At 35.1% G+C, this 17,472-nt stretch overlaps 1 non-coding gene across 1 annotated transcript; it reads right to left on the reverse strand.

Annotated features, from left to right (window-relative positions):
- Positions 1-2,808: 2,808 nt before the first annotated feature.
- On the reverse strand, positions 2,809-2,912 carry LOC138834811 (U6 spliceosomal RNA). Its single transcript, XR_011374266.1, has one exon. It is a non-coding gene; the product is annotated as a U6 spliceosomal RNA (small nuclear RNA).
- Positions 2,913-17,472: the final 14,560 nt, after the last annotated feature.

The raw sequence follows: 17,472 nt of genomic DNA on the forward strand, positions 1-17,472 counted from the left end.
CCATGATAATGACAATTTGCCTTGTGAAAATTAAAATGTGTTTGTGACTCTAAGTTTCACTATTCCACAATACTGTGAAATACATGAATTTATGTAATCATCTAATCTCAATTAAAGAAAAAAAGTGAGAGAAGGGATGATTAAGAGAGATGGGTGACAATGTTGTCAGACACTTTGTACTCATTTACTTTTTGTAGAATGGGAACTTCTTTGTACAACTACTTAAAGATAAATCAATAAATCAATCAATAAATAAATAAAACAAAGCACCCACACTCTAAATTTAAGCACCAGTACCCTTCAAAGGAAAACAAAACAAAAAATACCATAATCAGTATTCACATATAAGTTTAATTCGTCTTACTCTAAAACTCATTTTCTTAATTCTTGATTATAGTGTTTATAAAAACCCACAGGAGTTATAGCTAACCTGTGAGAAATGTCACTCTTTAGTTGAAGTTAGGTTATCAAAGAGAAAGCTTCATTCCTAGATTCGTGGTATAAGTAACATCACTATTTGGTAGCTCTCTACCACCCTTCTGAGTAGCTAGGATTACAGGTGTGAACCAAAGCTGCCCAGCCAATATACTATATTTTCATAAATTAAAGAAGGTTAATAGAATCATTATAAATATTGTATATATGTAATGAACTGTTATTCTTTATTCACCAGAAATATGAAATTATCATCTATTAATTTGAATCACATTTCAAAATTAGTTTGAAATACTATGGTTTCTATTTTTGTCATTAGACAGGCATTGAATCTTCTCAGATTTCAAAGTAGATAGGTAACAATAGATTGTAAAGAGACCAGTAAAAATAGGTGAGCAAGACATATATTGTCAGAGAATAAAAGGGAAGCCAAAGAAATAAAGAAGACTGAATTTGCTACGTTTATAAGCCACAAATATATCTGAATGATCAAAAGCCAGCCACAACCACAAAATTACCAGGAAAAGTCAGAGTCATCAGGGAAGAGCTAGAAAGAAGGCCAGGCCGATAATGAAAGGGAGCATTAAGGTATACATTAAGCTATCGAAAGAGGGGAAAAATAAGCGAAATTTCCAAAACATCTCTAACAAAAAGTTGGAGTATTAACATTTTTGCTAAAGTAGCAAAAATAGCAAATTTGCTGGTTTCACTGAGTACATTATATTGCTTTCCCCCCCCCTTGAAGTGGTGAAGTAGTAAAGCTTCGCTGAGCAGTAGTAAGTAGGGATGTAAGAGACTTTCAAAAATGGTACATCAACCAATTACTTGGAGTTCAGAGGGAGCAGTTTATTTTTTTGGCATTGAGAAATCAGCATATTTGGAGCTGGCATTCAATGACTTATCCCAGTTCTCTGAGTGATCTGGGATTCCAGATGGGAGAGAAGCTGTCTTATTTTGTGAAGGAAAGCTGCCACTGGAACACAGGGCGCTTGATTGAAATTTCAGACATCTGATTTTGTCAGAGTTCAGATATCTTTCCTTTGAAATGCCCTGCCTTAACCACCACTTTAACCCATTGCCAATCTTTCCAGCAAACATGTCTCCCTGTGATTGGGAAAATTAATGAACAGGCACTAGCTAATATAATTAAATCCAAACATTCCTGATTTCAGTATTAAGAAAAAGCCACTGCCCTGATTTTTCTCTTGACAACACAAAAATCCTGCCATGTCTGAACTGTTTAATTATTGAAATGAACTGTAACAGTACACCAGATAGGGGCAGAGGTCGCTGAGCAGTTCTGGAAGTCAGAGAGCAGGCAGGGGCTGACAGAGGAGCTTGCCAACGCCTCAGGCTTCAGCTACAAACCCACACACTTTTTCTCAGGCATCCAGTCTCTGATAGGTGGCCTGATAGCAGGACTAACTTGCTAATATTCCAAAGGTCCATGGTGCTTGCTTGTTTTAAGAAAAGCCAAACTATGCTCTGGTGACCACCACAACATTGCAATTCCCATGCCCTACCACATTCCTGCTTTCAGATCCCAGGATCTTTTTTACCCCCCTTCCCTACGTGCAGTCCAGGATGTAGACAAAGTGAATTCCAAGTGACCTATGTGGGGGTGGATTTATTTTAGAAACCAACAGCAAATTAAGTGGGAAAAAAAGCCCTGTTCTCACTTTTTTTCTCATTCTGGAGAGTGTGTATATATTTATTTTCTCAGAAGCATTTTCTGGCAGTGACAACTACATCCGGTATGCTAAAGCCCCCCAACTCGCTTTAAAAATACTAAATGTTAGCATTGTATTTTATTTAACTTTCTTCTCTGTCTTCTCTTTCTTCTCCTAATAAGACCAAAGCAAGGTAGGTTTTTATGGCCCTAGAAGATAACATTATCTGAATAGGTACAACTTTATTTTCCTAAAATGTTGTGTATAATATCTAGATTATTACCAAAGATGATTAAAAAGGGCAAAACCTTTGCAAAGGTTGTTAGACATGCTAATGTTCAGTAAATAATAATAAAATCATGATTTTTCAGACAAGGTATTTAAAAATCATTAAAAAATCACAAAAAATAAATTAATCCAGTGATATGGTAAATTATACATTTGTTTTATTTTAATTTTTAATTGTTATTATAAAGGTTATGTACAGAGCAGTTGCAGTTACATAAGTCAGGTAATAAGTACATTTATTTTGGACAATAACACACCTCCCCTCACTCTCTTCCAGTTTCTCCCCATAAGCAGTATAGTTCATCTTCAACATAGTGTCTAGTGAATATCCCTGCTGCAAATATTCACCCTTTGCATCTCCATTTCTGTGTCCCTGTTACCTTTCCAAAGACAAATAAACAAACTAACAAGATAAAAATATATGGAGCCCTTCATGAATTTGTATGTCATCCTTGCAAAGGGGCCATGCTAATCTCTATATTGTTCTAATTTTAGTATATGTACTTCTGAATTGAGCACATATACTAAAGCAAGATTTTTTTAAAGCATACTTTTAAATATTTAAGGTGCTCTGAATTACAAAGGCAATTTTTAAGGAAAATATTTGAATTGCTCAATAGGAAATGTACTCATTACCTTGCTCATGCAGCTGTAACCCCTCTATGCAACATTTTTACAATAAAAATGTACAAAAATATTAGAATTATCAGATGGGGTGGCAAGGATATCTGGAAGTAACTTTGTGACTTTGATATGTGTTACCTTCTTTTTCCTGGTCTTCCTATTTGACTCCATTCTCCTTCCTGTTCATACAGTATACTCAGAAGGACTTCCTATTTCTCTCACTCTCATGGTCTTCACTACCTCAAATTATTTAATTAAAATTTATTTTAAAATAAGTAAATAGTAGAGGTTGCAAAGTACTTGAAAAACTTATAATAGATCATGGACATATGGAATCTTTTTAAGACTAGAAGAGGTGATGAAATGACTAGATATCGCTATACATGTGTATTATCTTACAAGTTGGAACATCTTCAAGAGGGAAAGAGCAGCAATCAAGGATTGCATTGAAACAAGTAGCCTAAGCCAGTAGAATCCTGGCTAAAATAATACACCATCTAAATATTTCAAACATGTCATTTTTTTCTAGCTACAATATCTCCATCTTTTCAGCCTATTTTCTTGGATATATATGTCAAGCTTTCTGAGGTCTCATCCAAACTTTACCAGATTTTTTTGTTGTTTTAACCTTTCAATAAAGATTTGCCAGGTCCAGGAATGTCTTTACTGAATCTTGTACTACAATAAAGAGTGAAACTCTCGTTTCTCAATACCTGTGCTCTTGTCTAGCTCCTAGGAAGCCAAGATTCCCTGTGATGAAGGCTTCATGAATTAGACATTATTCCATAGATAAAAGCAGTAAAGACAATAGAATTTTGTTATAGACTGACTCAGTAGCATAGAATTTAGTATTAAAGGAGATAATTTTATTTACTACTATACAATGAAACATAGAACAGACACTTGATTCAACCAGTTTTAGTTTTATTATCAGGTTTAAATTATTGTTCTAGGCTCTGACCACAAATTTGTTAAAGAGGATCCCTAGAAATTGTTTTGGATATGTCTTAAGAAAAAGTAAAAAATGACTAACAAGAGTTTTCACATTTCAGTATGTATCATCTTCTTAATCTCCTAGGGCATTGATTAAAAATGGATCTTGGACCTTTCCCCTCACCAAGCTTGACTAAATGTCAACAGGCCAGACTGTTTAGTTAGTTTATTTTATGGTTTGTGACTATAGGGTCAATTCAGGCCCAAACTAAAGGCTTCATCTTTCTCAGTCATTCTCTTGCAATACAGAGAATGCCAAGGTGCATATGCATCTTTTTTCTCACTGCTCACAAGTCCCATCTAAGATAGGAAAAGAGGTGTCATTCCTATGAAAGTGGCATAGTATATGTCCCAGGAACACAGACCAATTTTGCACTGACTTGAAATTAAGACTAGTCTCCAGAGAAATAATGTTAAACTTCATTCAAGAAGTGGAATTCCCTTTATGGTTCAACTTGGCAATGCAAAGTTAAAATACAGTCCAGTCATTTCAAGGATATACAAGAGCAAGCTATAGGGATTAAATATGGAATTGCTGTTAGGAAAACAACTGGATTTTTTTTAGGCAAATGTAATATCTTTTTTTATTTTTTTATTGTGAAAATACTGTAAAGAGGGGTTACAATTACATGGGCAAGATAATGAGTACATTTCTTATCAAGCATTGTAGCCTCCTAGAATGACATAGCCCCATTTGTTAGGAAATGGAAAGACTTGGAAAAAATTATATTAAGTGAAGTAAGCCAGGCCCAAAGAAACATAGGTCCCATGGTTTCCCTTTTTTACAACTGAGTTTTTCAGACAAGGTGAGTTTTCTTCCTTAGTTGTTTAAGCTAGCATTGCAATATGGGAAGAAATCCAGCATCTGTAAATTGGACTTAATCTATTCCTTAAATAGCATGATAGCCTTTTTCATTTCTCTCCACACTGCATTTGGTTGCTTTTGTCTCAGAGGCTTTAACACAAGACCAAGACTTGCACTGGGGGGCCTACAGATTACAGGAAATAATGACTTGTATATGTTTAGTTGTTCAAAGGAAATTAGAGTAGCTGATTTTTATTATTCCCCATTGCCCACATTCTCTGATGTAATAACTTGTCTTGTTCTCTAATTTACTTTTATATCATCAGAAATGTATACCATTTAGCCCAGATTCTCCCATGACCATTCAGGACCTGCTGCTGAGCTAGGTTAACAAAACCTTGCATGAGCAGCAAGCACTCCTAATACAAGGCAGCCAAAGACAAGGAAGAGCTAAGCTTTCAAGAAAGTTTGTGGACTAGAAAGCATTAGCCAACATCCTCCCTTTGGTCTTGAACATGACAGCTAATATTTTCAGGATTATTATCAGTTTAGATGAAGCTTCTCTGGGAAAAGTTCTTAAGCAGGTTCCTTCTGGTTAAACTTTTAGTTTAGTTATTTTTCCCCCCTCTCAGAGCACATCTAGAGATATGTTCTCCTCATCCTACCTTTCCATTTTTCTCATCTTTTAGCACCCAGCTTGGATATTTACTCTAAAACTGGGCTGGGAAGGTGACTCAGTGGTAGAATGCTTGCCTTTCATGCATGAGGCCTGGGGTTCAATTCCTCAGCACCACATAAGTAGAAAAAAAAGCTGGAAGTGGCACTCTGGCTGAAGTGGTAGAGTGCTAGCCTTGAGCTGAAGAGCTAAGGGACAGCGCCCAGGCCCAGAGTTCAGGCCCCACGACCGGAACCCACCCCCCCAAAAAAAACTGATATCTAAAATTAATCTGCTTATATTTTCATCTTTAAAAGGAAGCATAATTGTTTGTGCTGTTTAATTATTATAATTGGAATTTAAATCAGTATTTCATTGGGATTTCTATTTGCTAGAATATCAAGGAGGATCTGTAGAGTGGAAAATAAATCCCTGTTGCAGGTATGAATCATAATGTTTCCAAGACATTTGCAACTTAACAACTTTTCTTTTATTGCAATTTTATATATGGTACATGTACTTTGGGAAATGAGAGTGACATTTGAAATATAGACCAAACTGATTTTGTTAGATTCAGGGAACTTTTTCCTGGATATTTAATGAAGTTTTGTGGATTCTCAAAATTCTACGGCAACAGTTTAAGCTGTGTGCTTTTACATGAATGGGATTTGGCAAGATAAAAGTGAAGAGAAGCATATAATAAGTAGTTTTAATAATCTCAACTTCTGAAATTCACTCCAACATGATCATATTTTAAGAGCTCAATAAATTTGATCTTTATAAACTTTTCTTCATCTTTCTCAAAACATTTCTTTACAGTCTGGGCAATTGCCTCATTATTAAATGAGTTTTCTATTCCAAAACAAACTCAACTCACCCCTATTCATTTTACTTTAATTTCCTTCAGTCTCATATATTATAATATTAATTCTTGGTATTGTTTTGTTCTTTTCTTTATCCCCACTGAAACTGTAGGAACCCACCTCATTTTCCCACTTACAATTTCTTTAAAAAGAGCACTTTTCCTTTTAATAATACTTTCCAAATTTGATCCTTCTGAGTGTTCCCCACATCTATCCAAGTCTTATGGGGATTTATTCTCTTAACTCCCCTAAAATATTAATCCCTGGTAGGTCAAGAGACAATTTTTTAAACAGTTGCTACTTTATGGTAACTTTAATGGTCTCACCATGGTTTTATTGCTGGAGCTTAGGAAGCTCCTCTGACCAAATTGCCCTCTTGCTCTAAATTCCAATCCTGGGTAACTTGGTAACTTGGCTGGACCTAGTCTCCAGAGGTTGAAGAAATTCTTTGGGGGTACTCTAACTCAAATAACCTTTCAAGAACCTATTAGCATGAGGAAATCTTTGGATAGGAATCATTTATATCATGTGTATTTAAATAAGTTAATGTGGAGCTTTCCAGAGAGTGGACCAAGAAGTTGATTACGGGGACTGGTTGGGTATGATGAGAAATTGTGTAGTGTAGTGGAGAAGACTTAGATGAATACTAATTATTTTATTTACTATGACAGAAATATTCAATTGCCAAACTTCAATTGATGAAAAAAAATTATTTCATTACATTCATTATCCCTTGAGAAATTATGAAAAAATAATCAGATAATTTACAGTATCCTTTCTTTTCAGATAAAAATTCTGGTTTTACCTTGTGTTTCTTTCTTTTCTTCCTCTTCCTTGTGTTGCTGACATTTTTATTTATTTTATTTTTGTACGTTTTTTATTGTAAAAATGCTGTACACAGGAGTTATAGTTACATGAGCAAGGTAATGATTGTTAGGTTTTTAAAAAGAGGTAGCCAAGTAAGAACAGCAGCACCCACGTGGTATTCAGGTAAGGGGTAGGTTTATTCATGTTCAGGCTGGCACCAGGCCATCTTGGTTCTCCACGTGGTGGGGAAAGACCTGAGAAAGAGAGCTTGGAGAGATGGGAAAGAGAGAGCTGGGAAGGAGAGAGAAAAGAGCTAGAAAAGAGAGGATCTGGGAAAGGTGGGAAAGAGAGAGCTAGGAAAGAGAAGGGAGATGGGAAAGAGAAGAGAAGGCAAAAGCTAGAAAAAGAGCAGAGAGAGGGCGTCTGGGCCTGGGCTAGGCCTTATTTAGGGTATGGGCAAAGAAAGGTGTGGCCACATCAAATTCAGATGTGACCTCTTCCAGGTGTCCCAGTTGCCTAGGTAATGCAGGTACTGGGTGGAGACTTTTCTGGGAGGAGGGTGGAGTCTGCTAGCCATCCAGGAGCGGACCTTACAATGAGTATGTTTCCTATTGAGCATTGTTGCCACCTCCTTTGTTTTCCCCCTACCATCTCTTCCCTACCACCTCCACACCTACCCCTCCACCTAAGTTGTAAAGTTTGTTTCAACATAGTGTTTTGAACATTTATCTCCAGTACTCTGTGTGTGTGTGTGTGTGTGTGTGTGTGTGTGTGTGTGTGTGTGTGTGTGTGTGTGTGTAAGTAAAGGAGATTAAACTTGGGATGTGGGCATTGTCCCTTTCCTTTTTAGCTCAAAAATGAGACTCTACAACTTGAGCCACAGCCACTTTCTGCTTTTAAATCACTTTTTTGATAATAGTGTCATAGACTTTCCTGAATGAACTGACTTTAAACTGTGATCCTGAGATCTCAGCCTTCTGAATATCTAGGATTACAGTCATGAGCTACCATCACCAAGCCTTGTAATAGCTCTATTGAGATATTTTATATAACAGCTCTTTTGAGCAGTATAATTTGTATATTATTCAATCATGTAAACTACATAATCTGTTGGTTTTAATACCATCAAAATTTTTCAACCAATACAATCATCAGTTTTAGAGCTTTTTCATCATCCATAAACCTCTCTGCCTTGGCAATCAGGTTTATTTTCTGTGTATAGATGCTTATCCATAGTCACATAATATGTAGCCTTTTGTTATTGGCTTTTTAAAATTAGCATAATGTTAAAGGTTCATTCAGATTGTAGCATGTATCAACAGTTCTGTTTTTTCTCTGGTTAAATGATATTCCATTATATTACACCCCATTTTAGTTATGCATTCTACTCACTGGCAGTCATTATGAATGCTGTTCTCTGCTATAGACAGTCATATACAATTTCTGGTGTGTACACAAGTTTGCATTTCACTTGAGTATACACCTAAGAATAGAATTTTGATGCTCATGTAGAAGTTCTATGCCTAAATTTGTGAGGAAGTACCAACTGTCCCAAATTGGCTACATCATTTTTCCTCCCCTATCAGTATTCATGAAAGATTCAGTCTTCCACCTCATTGCCCACATTTGCCATTATTTGTGTTTAATTTTTATTATAATCCTTATGGATAGGAAGTGATATCTCATGTTTGTTTTTACTTTTTCTGATAGTTCATTATATACATATTCATGTACATATTGACATATAGTATATGTTCTCTGGGGAAATAATTTATATATTTTCCCAGATTTTATGAGGTAATTTTCTTTTTGTAATGTTAAGTTGAAAGAATTCCTTATATAGTCTAGATATGTAAAACTCTTAACAGATATGTTATCTATGTATTTGTTATTATCTTCCCTGGATTGACTTTTACTTTCTTGATGTCATGCTTTGAATGACAAGATTTTCAATTTTAATAAGGCTAATTTTGTTTTTTTCTTGTCCTATTAGTCATCTCTAAGAATTAGTCTAACTCAAGAAAATAGTTATTTCCTATATCTTCTCCTGGGAGTTTTACAGTTTAATCTCTTACATTTAAGTTTATTTTGAGTTAGTTTCTACTGCGCATATGAGGCAGAGTATATCTCCTTTATTTTCTTGGTACATTTTCAGTTTTCCTACAATGATTTGTTGAAAATATAATTATTTTTCATATTGGCATATTGACACCCTTATTAAAATTCAATTGGCTATGAATTTGAAGACATTTCTAGACACTCCATTGTTTTTCATCTATCTACATGTATCCTTTTATTTGTAACAAATTGTCTTAATTATTGTAGTTTTTATTAAGTTTATAAATGGAAACTTGTGAGTCTTTAAAATTTATTTTAAATATAGTTTACTTTAACCAAGATTTTTGTTATTGAGATGAGCAATTACTGCACTACTGTTATTAGGCTGTAAGCATTCCTCCTGCTTCAGCCTCTTGTACAGCTGAGTGTACTGGCATACACTATAAGATTATAGTGACTGTCCTGGGTATTTTGAATTTGCATATAAATTTTAGGATTCTTTTATACATTTTTGTAGAAAAACTACTTTTGATTAGGATTGTGATGGCTGCAGATCAATTTTAGAAGTATTACAATCCTGAAAATGTTATTTAATCCATGTCAAAAAACTTTCCATTTAAACTGTCTTTCATGATTATCAACAATATTTTATACTTTCAAGAGTATACATCCTATGGAAAGACTTGGAAAAAATTGCACTAAGTGAAGTAAGCCAGGCCCAAAGAAGCATAGGTCCCGTGGCTTCTTTTATTTGCAATAACTAGTACATGTCTAGGACAAGCAAAAAAGTTCAAAAGCTATGTACATATACCATATAAGATGATGTTAAAGCCGGGCGCTGGTGGCTCACGCCTGTAATCCTAGCTACTCAGGAGGCTGAGATCTGAGGATCGCGGTTCAAAGCCAGCCCGGGCAGGAGAGACCGTCACACTCCTATCTCCAATAAAAACCACCAGAAAACCGGAAGTGGCACTGTAGCTTAAGTGGTAGAGTGCTCGCCTTGAGCTGAAGAGCTGAGGGACAGCGCCCAGGCCCAGAGTTCAGGCCCCACGACCAACAAAAAAAAAAAAAAAAAGAAAGATGATGTTAAGTGAAATGAACCCCAAGATAGCGACATAAGTGGTTTTTTTCTCTTTTTTGCTATTGTTTTTAGCGTACTTATAATGTACCATGTGATTCTCTTGTTCCTTTTGTATATTCTTCCCCCACGGTATAATCCCTGTTTTCACTGTATCTGATTCCGGTGTCCTGCATCTTATATATGCATTTTTATAATTTGGGGAGGGGAAGGGATATAATAAAATACTGAAATAAGGACACAGGTTGACCCATTGTAACAATGAGATGTACAAAAGACTATGTTGAAAATGAGCTTTACAATTTGGGGGATGAGGGAGAGGGAGGAGTTGGGGAGGTAGGAAGAAAGGGATGGTAGGGGAAAAACAAAGGAGGAGGCAATAACGTTTGATAGGAAATGTACTCATTACCCTACTCATATAACTTTAACCCCTCTGTACAGTATTTTTACAATAAAAATATGTATGAAAAAAAGAATATACATCCTGCTATTTTGTTAAATTGATTCCTGTGTGATTTATTATTTTTATGGTTTTGTCTTGATTTTATTTTTAGATTATTGGCTAATTATAAAATTATAATTAATTGATTTTATACCATGTACCCTTCCTGAATTCATTTTTTTCTCTAACACTTTGGTTCAGTCTTTAGGATTTTCTGTATATAAGGTCATAGCTCTCCAAGTGAAAATATTTTTATTTCTTTCCAGTCAACATACCTTTCTTTGCATTTTCCTACCTAATTACCCTTTCTTGCCAGTGAAGTGCTGCATGCAAGTAGCCAGAATGACATCTTTGTTTGTTCCTATTCTTAGAGAAAAAATATTTACTATTTCATTATTAATTATGATGCTAGCTCTGAGGTTTCTGTCATATACTTTATTATACTGATGAGCTTCCCTTCATTTTCTCATGATTGCTTTTGCTACATTGAGAAGGTATATGATATCAAATACATTTTTCTGCATTTATTGCATGTGTACTCTTTATCTTTTACTGCATAATTAATTTCATTAATTGATTTTCAGATGCTAAATTAACCTTGTGTTCATTGACTGGATCTTATCTTTTCATGGCATGATTTCCTGGTATTTTGTTGAAATGTTTCACATCTATATTTATTTAAAATATTGCTCCGTATCTTTGTGATACTCTTAATTTTTGTATGAATTAATACTGTCTTCTGAGTTATGAGGTATTCTTTCCTATTCTAATTTTTGAAATTATCTGATGTCTTGGTGAGAAAAAGAAATGAAGATCATTTTTTGAAATGTATCAGAAGAGGAACAGACGTCTTTGAATTATGAAAATTAGATCTCTCAGATATTGTCTTTGGCATAGTGTGGTATAGAGGACAAGATATTATTGAGGGGGTATAATGCATATAAGATTAGTGGACATCAAGTCCAGACTCACGATCTTTAACATCCTTGTGCCAACCAGCTCCTTGTAGTTATAGACATACCAGGTCTGAGGTGCTTGTGTAAATGGATACAAATGGAGTCTCAGAATGTATCATATGAATTCATGACTAGTTGGAGGTCCTAACTCAGAATACAAATATTATGAGTTGCTGCAACTCTGCCCAGAGATATCATTAATATCTGAAAAAATTAAGACTGGCAGAATGGAATTCTGGTGAGATTTAATTTGACTTAAGAAAATTAAAAATAACATAATATTTTTAAACATTTTACTTAGTTGATTTAAATTTATATTTGTTTCCTTAGAAAGTCATCAGCATATTATATCCTTTACAGTTTTCTATAGTACATCAGCCAGAATTCATTGTAACAGAAAGATTAAGTTTCTAATTCTGGAGTCAGAGTTGTTGGGGTTAGTAATTATATCAGATACTTAATAGTTTTTGTTTTCTTTTTGCTTTGTTTTGTTTTTCAATTAAGAAATGTATTTAACTTCTTAGTATCTTTAAAAGTAGGAATGGTGTACATACCTAAGAGAGTTCTATCATTTACCTGCAAGGGAAATCCTTACCCACAGATAACATTATAACTTATACTATTTCTCAAAATAACTAGCTGAGAAGCCATATACCACGTGGCATATAAATACCTTCTGTATGTGGACATCCAGTTTTGCCAGCACAGTTTTTGAAGAGGCTGTCTTTCTTCCAGCCCATATTTTTTTTACTCCCTTTTCAAATACGAAGATGCAGTAAGCCATCAGCATCACCATGCTTATTGTAGTACTTATTCACCACAACCAAGGTATGAAATCATCCCAGATCCCCTCAGTGGATGAATGGATTGAGAAAAATGTGGTATATGTAGACAATGGAATTAGAAAGGAGGCTATGGTACCATTTGTAAAAAAAAATAGAATGACTTAGAAAACATTATGTTACCTGAATTTAGACCCAGAGAGAAAAGGATCCATGTTTTCCCTTACATATGAAAGTTAGATTTAGCTTAAAAAAACTCATAAATAAAATACATTGGGTAGTATGAAAGTTTATGCAAATGTATTAACTGAAATGTGATAGATTCAAAGAAAATTTGAAATAGTGTAATTCCTTAGAAAGACAAAAATCAAATATCAGCAAAAATAAAACACCTGGAAGCAGGTTTTTGAATGGGGTACAGTCCAATCAAGGGGCAAACGGTAGACAAATGAAGAGAAGAAGAGGGAAAAAATGTAGACACGAATCCAAAATGTAGACACTCTACAAAATTAAGAAGAGTGATAGAGGCAGGGATAGATGAGAATTCCAAATGGTGCAACATAAGTCAATATATATTATATTGCATTCATAAGTTGTTTTGTTAAATAGTAACTGCTTTTTACAACTACGTAAAGATAATTTAAATAGTGTATACAAAAAAGGAAAAAAAGGAATGTAAATTGTCTTTATTACTGACTATTTCTAGCTCTGAAATGAAGTTTTCATCCTTAGGATTACCAGTTGTCAACGTATTTCTTTCTCTTTATTTTTCCATTCTACTTTTTTTTCCCTCCAAAACCAAATAATTCTTTTACACTATCTTCTGCATTCTTTGCCTTTACCCCAACCACAGAGTGCTTATGTTCATAATGAGCAACACTCATTAGTCTTTCATTTACTAGTGAACACATACTGAACTTGCTGGGCTCAGTACTGACCCTTGCAGCCCTTGCCAACGCTTTGTAAGGCATAGATTCTTATCCTTGCTGCATAAGTGAGAAAACTGCATCCTAGTCCACTGAGTTCTTACATCATAGTCCTGGATCATACTTAAAAAATAATAATTCTGAGCATGAAATCCATGTTGCCTCTAACTTACCAAATAGCAGCCAAGTAATTTTGTATAGTAAAGCTTTCATTACCATACACTTTGCTGAATAGGTCCTTATTGGCTATAAAATAATCTCGACACACTTAGTATTAGAATCCAAGGCTTAAATCTGCATTTCCAGTCTGATCCTGAATTTCACTGATCCTTCTCCCACCCATTCCTCTCTAAACAAGACAAATATAACTTGTGCTTCCCTCCAATCATGACTTTGTCCATGCCTGTACCTTGTTCTGCTATCCTTCTACCCAGAGCCACCTCTACCATAAGTGTTTTAAAACTAGGATGAATCTGAAACCCCTCCCTAGCTTAATGCAGGGAAAATACAAGAGGGAAGTGAAATAAAAAATAAATAAATTTAGGGAAAGTGTTTGAGAGTAAAACCAAGAACTAGGGGGGAGGGGAAAGGCCTCTGGTTTCAGCTATGTAGACAACTCAAGAAAAAGATGAGAGAGAAAGAGACTGAGACAGAGAAACAGAGAGAGAGTGAGCGAGACAGAGAGAGAGAGAGAAAGAGAGAGAAAGAGATGGTTATAGAAAGTAAACTACATTGCACAGAGAAAGGGCGCAACTACTTTCCATTTTCCTGTCCATTAGAACATAAAAATATTAGGTGAAGTGAGGGATATCAATAGATAAGCATTTTGGCAGTATCAGTAATTTGGCTTTCATATAAATTACTGACTTGGCATACATATATATATTATTTCTGGATGTTAATTTAGCTTTATTTAGACTTGTGTGTGTGAGAGCATGCTTATCCAAAATTGAAGACATTCCTGGGAAATAGAAGGGTTAGAAGATGCCAGGAGTAGCCATATTCCATGAAATTGATTAGTTGCAAAAATTCATGTCATACTATTCTGATATGGGAATTAAGTAGTCATATGTGAACATATTTTAATTTTTATGTAAGCCTAAAAGTACCAGGGTGTGGAGGCTATGTCCTATGCAGAGCCTCACTTAGCACCTTTTTAGTGATGCATAGATAGCAGAAATCTGTGCTGAGGCTCGGCAGCTTACTTTCAGTATAAATGATTCAACATTTGGCATTGTATTTCTCTACTAACGATGAGTTGGGATGTGGCAGAGGGTATGTAGACTATATCTGAAAGAATCATCGAGACAGGGAAGATGCTGTGTTTGAAGAGCTAAAGTTGGATATGGCATCACATGTTTACAATATAAGGTGGGTTTCTCAACTTCAACACTGCAATAAAGCACTGGCATATGTTTCTAAGGTGATTACCACTGAGGTAAAAACATGAGGCATAGCATTTAGCACTGATCATTGACTCACTTTTTACATGATATTTTCCAGCTTCCATTAAAAACTTGTCACCTTTCATTCTTGTTTTATCACTTAAATTAATCACATTTGCATGTCCATTTTGGCCTGGAAGGATTACCATTACATATAATATTTACCTTTCTTTGAGGGCATCCTTTGCTTCTTTTTAATGAAAATACATTTTTATTGCAAAAATACTGTACAGAGGGGTTACAGTTACATGAGCAAGGTAATGAGTATCAAGCATTGTTACCTCCTCCTTTGTTTTTCCCTACACTTTCTTCCCTCCCACTTCCACAACTACACTCCCACCACACTCCCTCTCCCTGCCTAAATTGTAAAGTTTGCTTTTCAACATAGTGTCTTGTACTTCTCATATCCTTACATAGTTAAGGGCAGGGGTGTACTTAATTCATTGCATTTAAACACAACCGATGAAAAGTTGAAACCGAAACATATTTTCAAGCCATAGTCCATCTATTTTGGTAAGACTGAGAAACTGATTATGGTAGAAGACTTGACAAAGTATAAGAACTAGCAAAAAGGAATGTGTTCATGGAGTGTAACTTATTGATGAGACTCAGTACTAACAGTGCGGGGCACAGTAGAGCTGGCTAAGAAAGGTCAGACTGCAGTGTCAGAAAGGTAGGAAGGGCTAAGGTGGAATATAAGCTAATGACACTCAGATATCAAGCCAGATAGAATTCTTCGGGAGCTCTAGAAGGACAAGTATGCAAAAAAGTTTGCCGAAAGCTACTAGAAATAGCAAGGTCTTATGTTTATTAACAGGCAAAAAAAGAATCATGAATGATTGGAGACAGAAATACTAAGTTTTAGAAACTGTGGTACCTAGAAAGAGATTAAATCTGGTATTTCATCACTGAAGGTAAACTAGCACATGAAAGCAAGCCAGATTCTCAGCTAAACCCTGGAGCTCAAAGTAAGCAGGAGTCACAGACAACATGAGCTGCAATGGTAATTCAGAATCTGTGCTATTACCTGGGGTGGTACATCCCTGAGCATTCCATTTAACACAATATAGTGAATCAGAACAGACGAATAATTTTCCAGTTTTGTAAAAGTAACATTGGAAGATTTTGCAATGACATGATTGAAGAAGCCCTTAACACCATGTTGGGGAGAAAAGGTGGGGAAAAACTATACATGCAATACAATATTACATTAATATAAAAGGCATAAAAGAGGTAATTACAGCTAACTAGTCATAAATGACATCAAGAAAACATCATGGAAAAGAAGATATTCTTGGGCCAAATACACTGGCTGATGCTATTCAGGAGATAGAGAAAGGATTGTGGTTTGGGACAGCCTCATCGAAAGTCAACAAGATTCTGTCTCAAAAATAAGTCAGGCATGGTAGCACATGAAAGTAAGACGTTGGTGGTAAAAAGTTATTCTGTACAAAAATCATACATCCCTACTTCTGAAAAAATCACTAAAAAGCAAAGGACTAGAACATTTGTCTTACAAGTGTGAAGTCCTAGTTCAAAGTGTAGTACTGCAAGGCCTAGTACTGCAAAAAAGAAATTGGAAGGAAGGAGAGAGAAAGGAAAGGAAGGGAAGAGAAAGGAGAAAAGAAGAAAAGACTTGAAGATAAGTAGGAATTGTGTGGTTTTGTGTGATTTTCATTTGTTTCCTTACACTTTGCCTTTTAGCATCTGGGTGGCAAACACTTAAATAATCACTTTTTAGATAATGTTCAAAATTAATCATCCTGTCAAACCAGGTTTGGTGTAGAAATTAGCAATAGCTGATTCCCTAAGTAGGAAACATGTGATGGAGTGATACTGTTTGAAGAAAGTGTAAAAAATGTGGAAAACACAGGTTGTTTGATAGAAATGTATGTACCCCTACATAAATATACCAAGAATTTAGCATGTGTCATCAGAGTACGTCTTTCCAAATAGCTATTTTCTAGTTTTGTAAAAGAAAACAGCATGTTCTCTTGTTTACCCACCTTACCAACAACTGTTCTCTGAGAAAGAAAAAAAGAAAAATCCTAACCCCTTTGGCCATGTGTAACTATATATTAGACTATGGAGTAAGGGTTTGTTTGGAATGATTGATGGTTTTACAATATAGCACAATCAGACAAGAGCAGCCATCAATCACTTTAAATCAATGATAGACCTTGGGTGTGTTTTGTGCCACTTTCATTCATTCTAGTGCCCAGAGAGTTGCACAGAGCAACCTCATGACCTCACATGAGCAAAGAAAATGGCTTTTAAAGTTGTTTCCAGGCTCTATTCATCACTCATTCCTGGGTGAGATGCCAGGAAATAACTTTCAAGCTTTCTTCTCAACTCATCCCTCTTACTTCTAACAAAGTTAGGTTGAAAGCTAAGAATGTAGATATCTCAATGTATAGATTTTTGGTCATGCTAATGAAACTTTGTCTATGATTTTTTTGTTAATTTTTTTTCCTATTCATCAAAAATATGCTCATCATTTTGTACTTCTGGAAAAAAGCTCAGATATATTTGTAATTTCTTCTTGGGTCATTCAAGAACATTTAGCAAAGAGCAATCTGATCATCAATGCTTACTGGACATTAGTATTAATATTCTTCTGTCAAGAGATTTTTTTTCTGGGGCTG

The sequence above is a fragment of the Dipodomys merriami genome, unplaced genomic scaffold (genome assembly GCF_024711535.1).
Source record: "Dipodomys merriami isolate MVZ:Mamm:240054 unplaced genomic scaffold, mDipMer1.0.p SCAF_1, whole genome shotgun sequence".
Taxonomy (NCBI): domain Eukaryota; kingdom Metazoa; phylum Chordata; class Mammalia; order Rodentia; family Heteromyidae; genus Dipodomys; species Dipodomys merriami.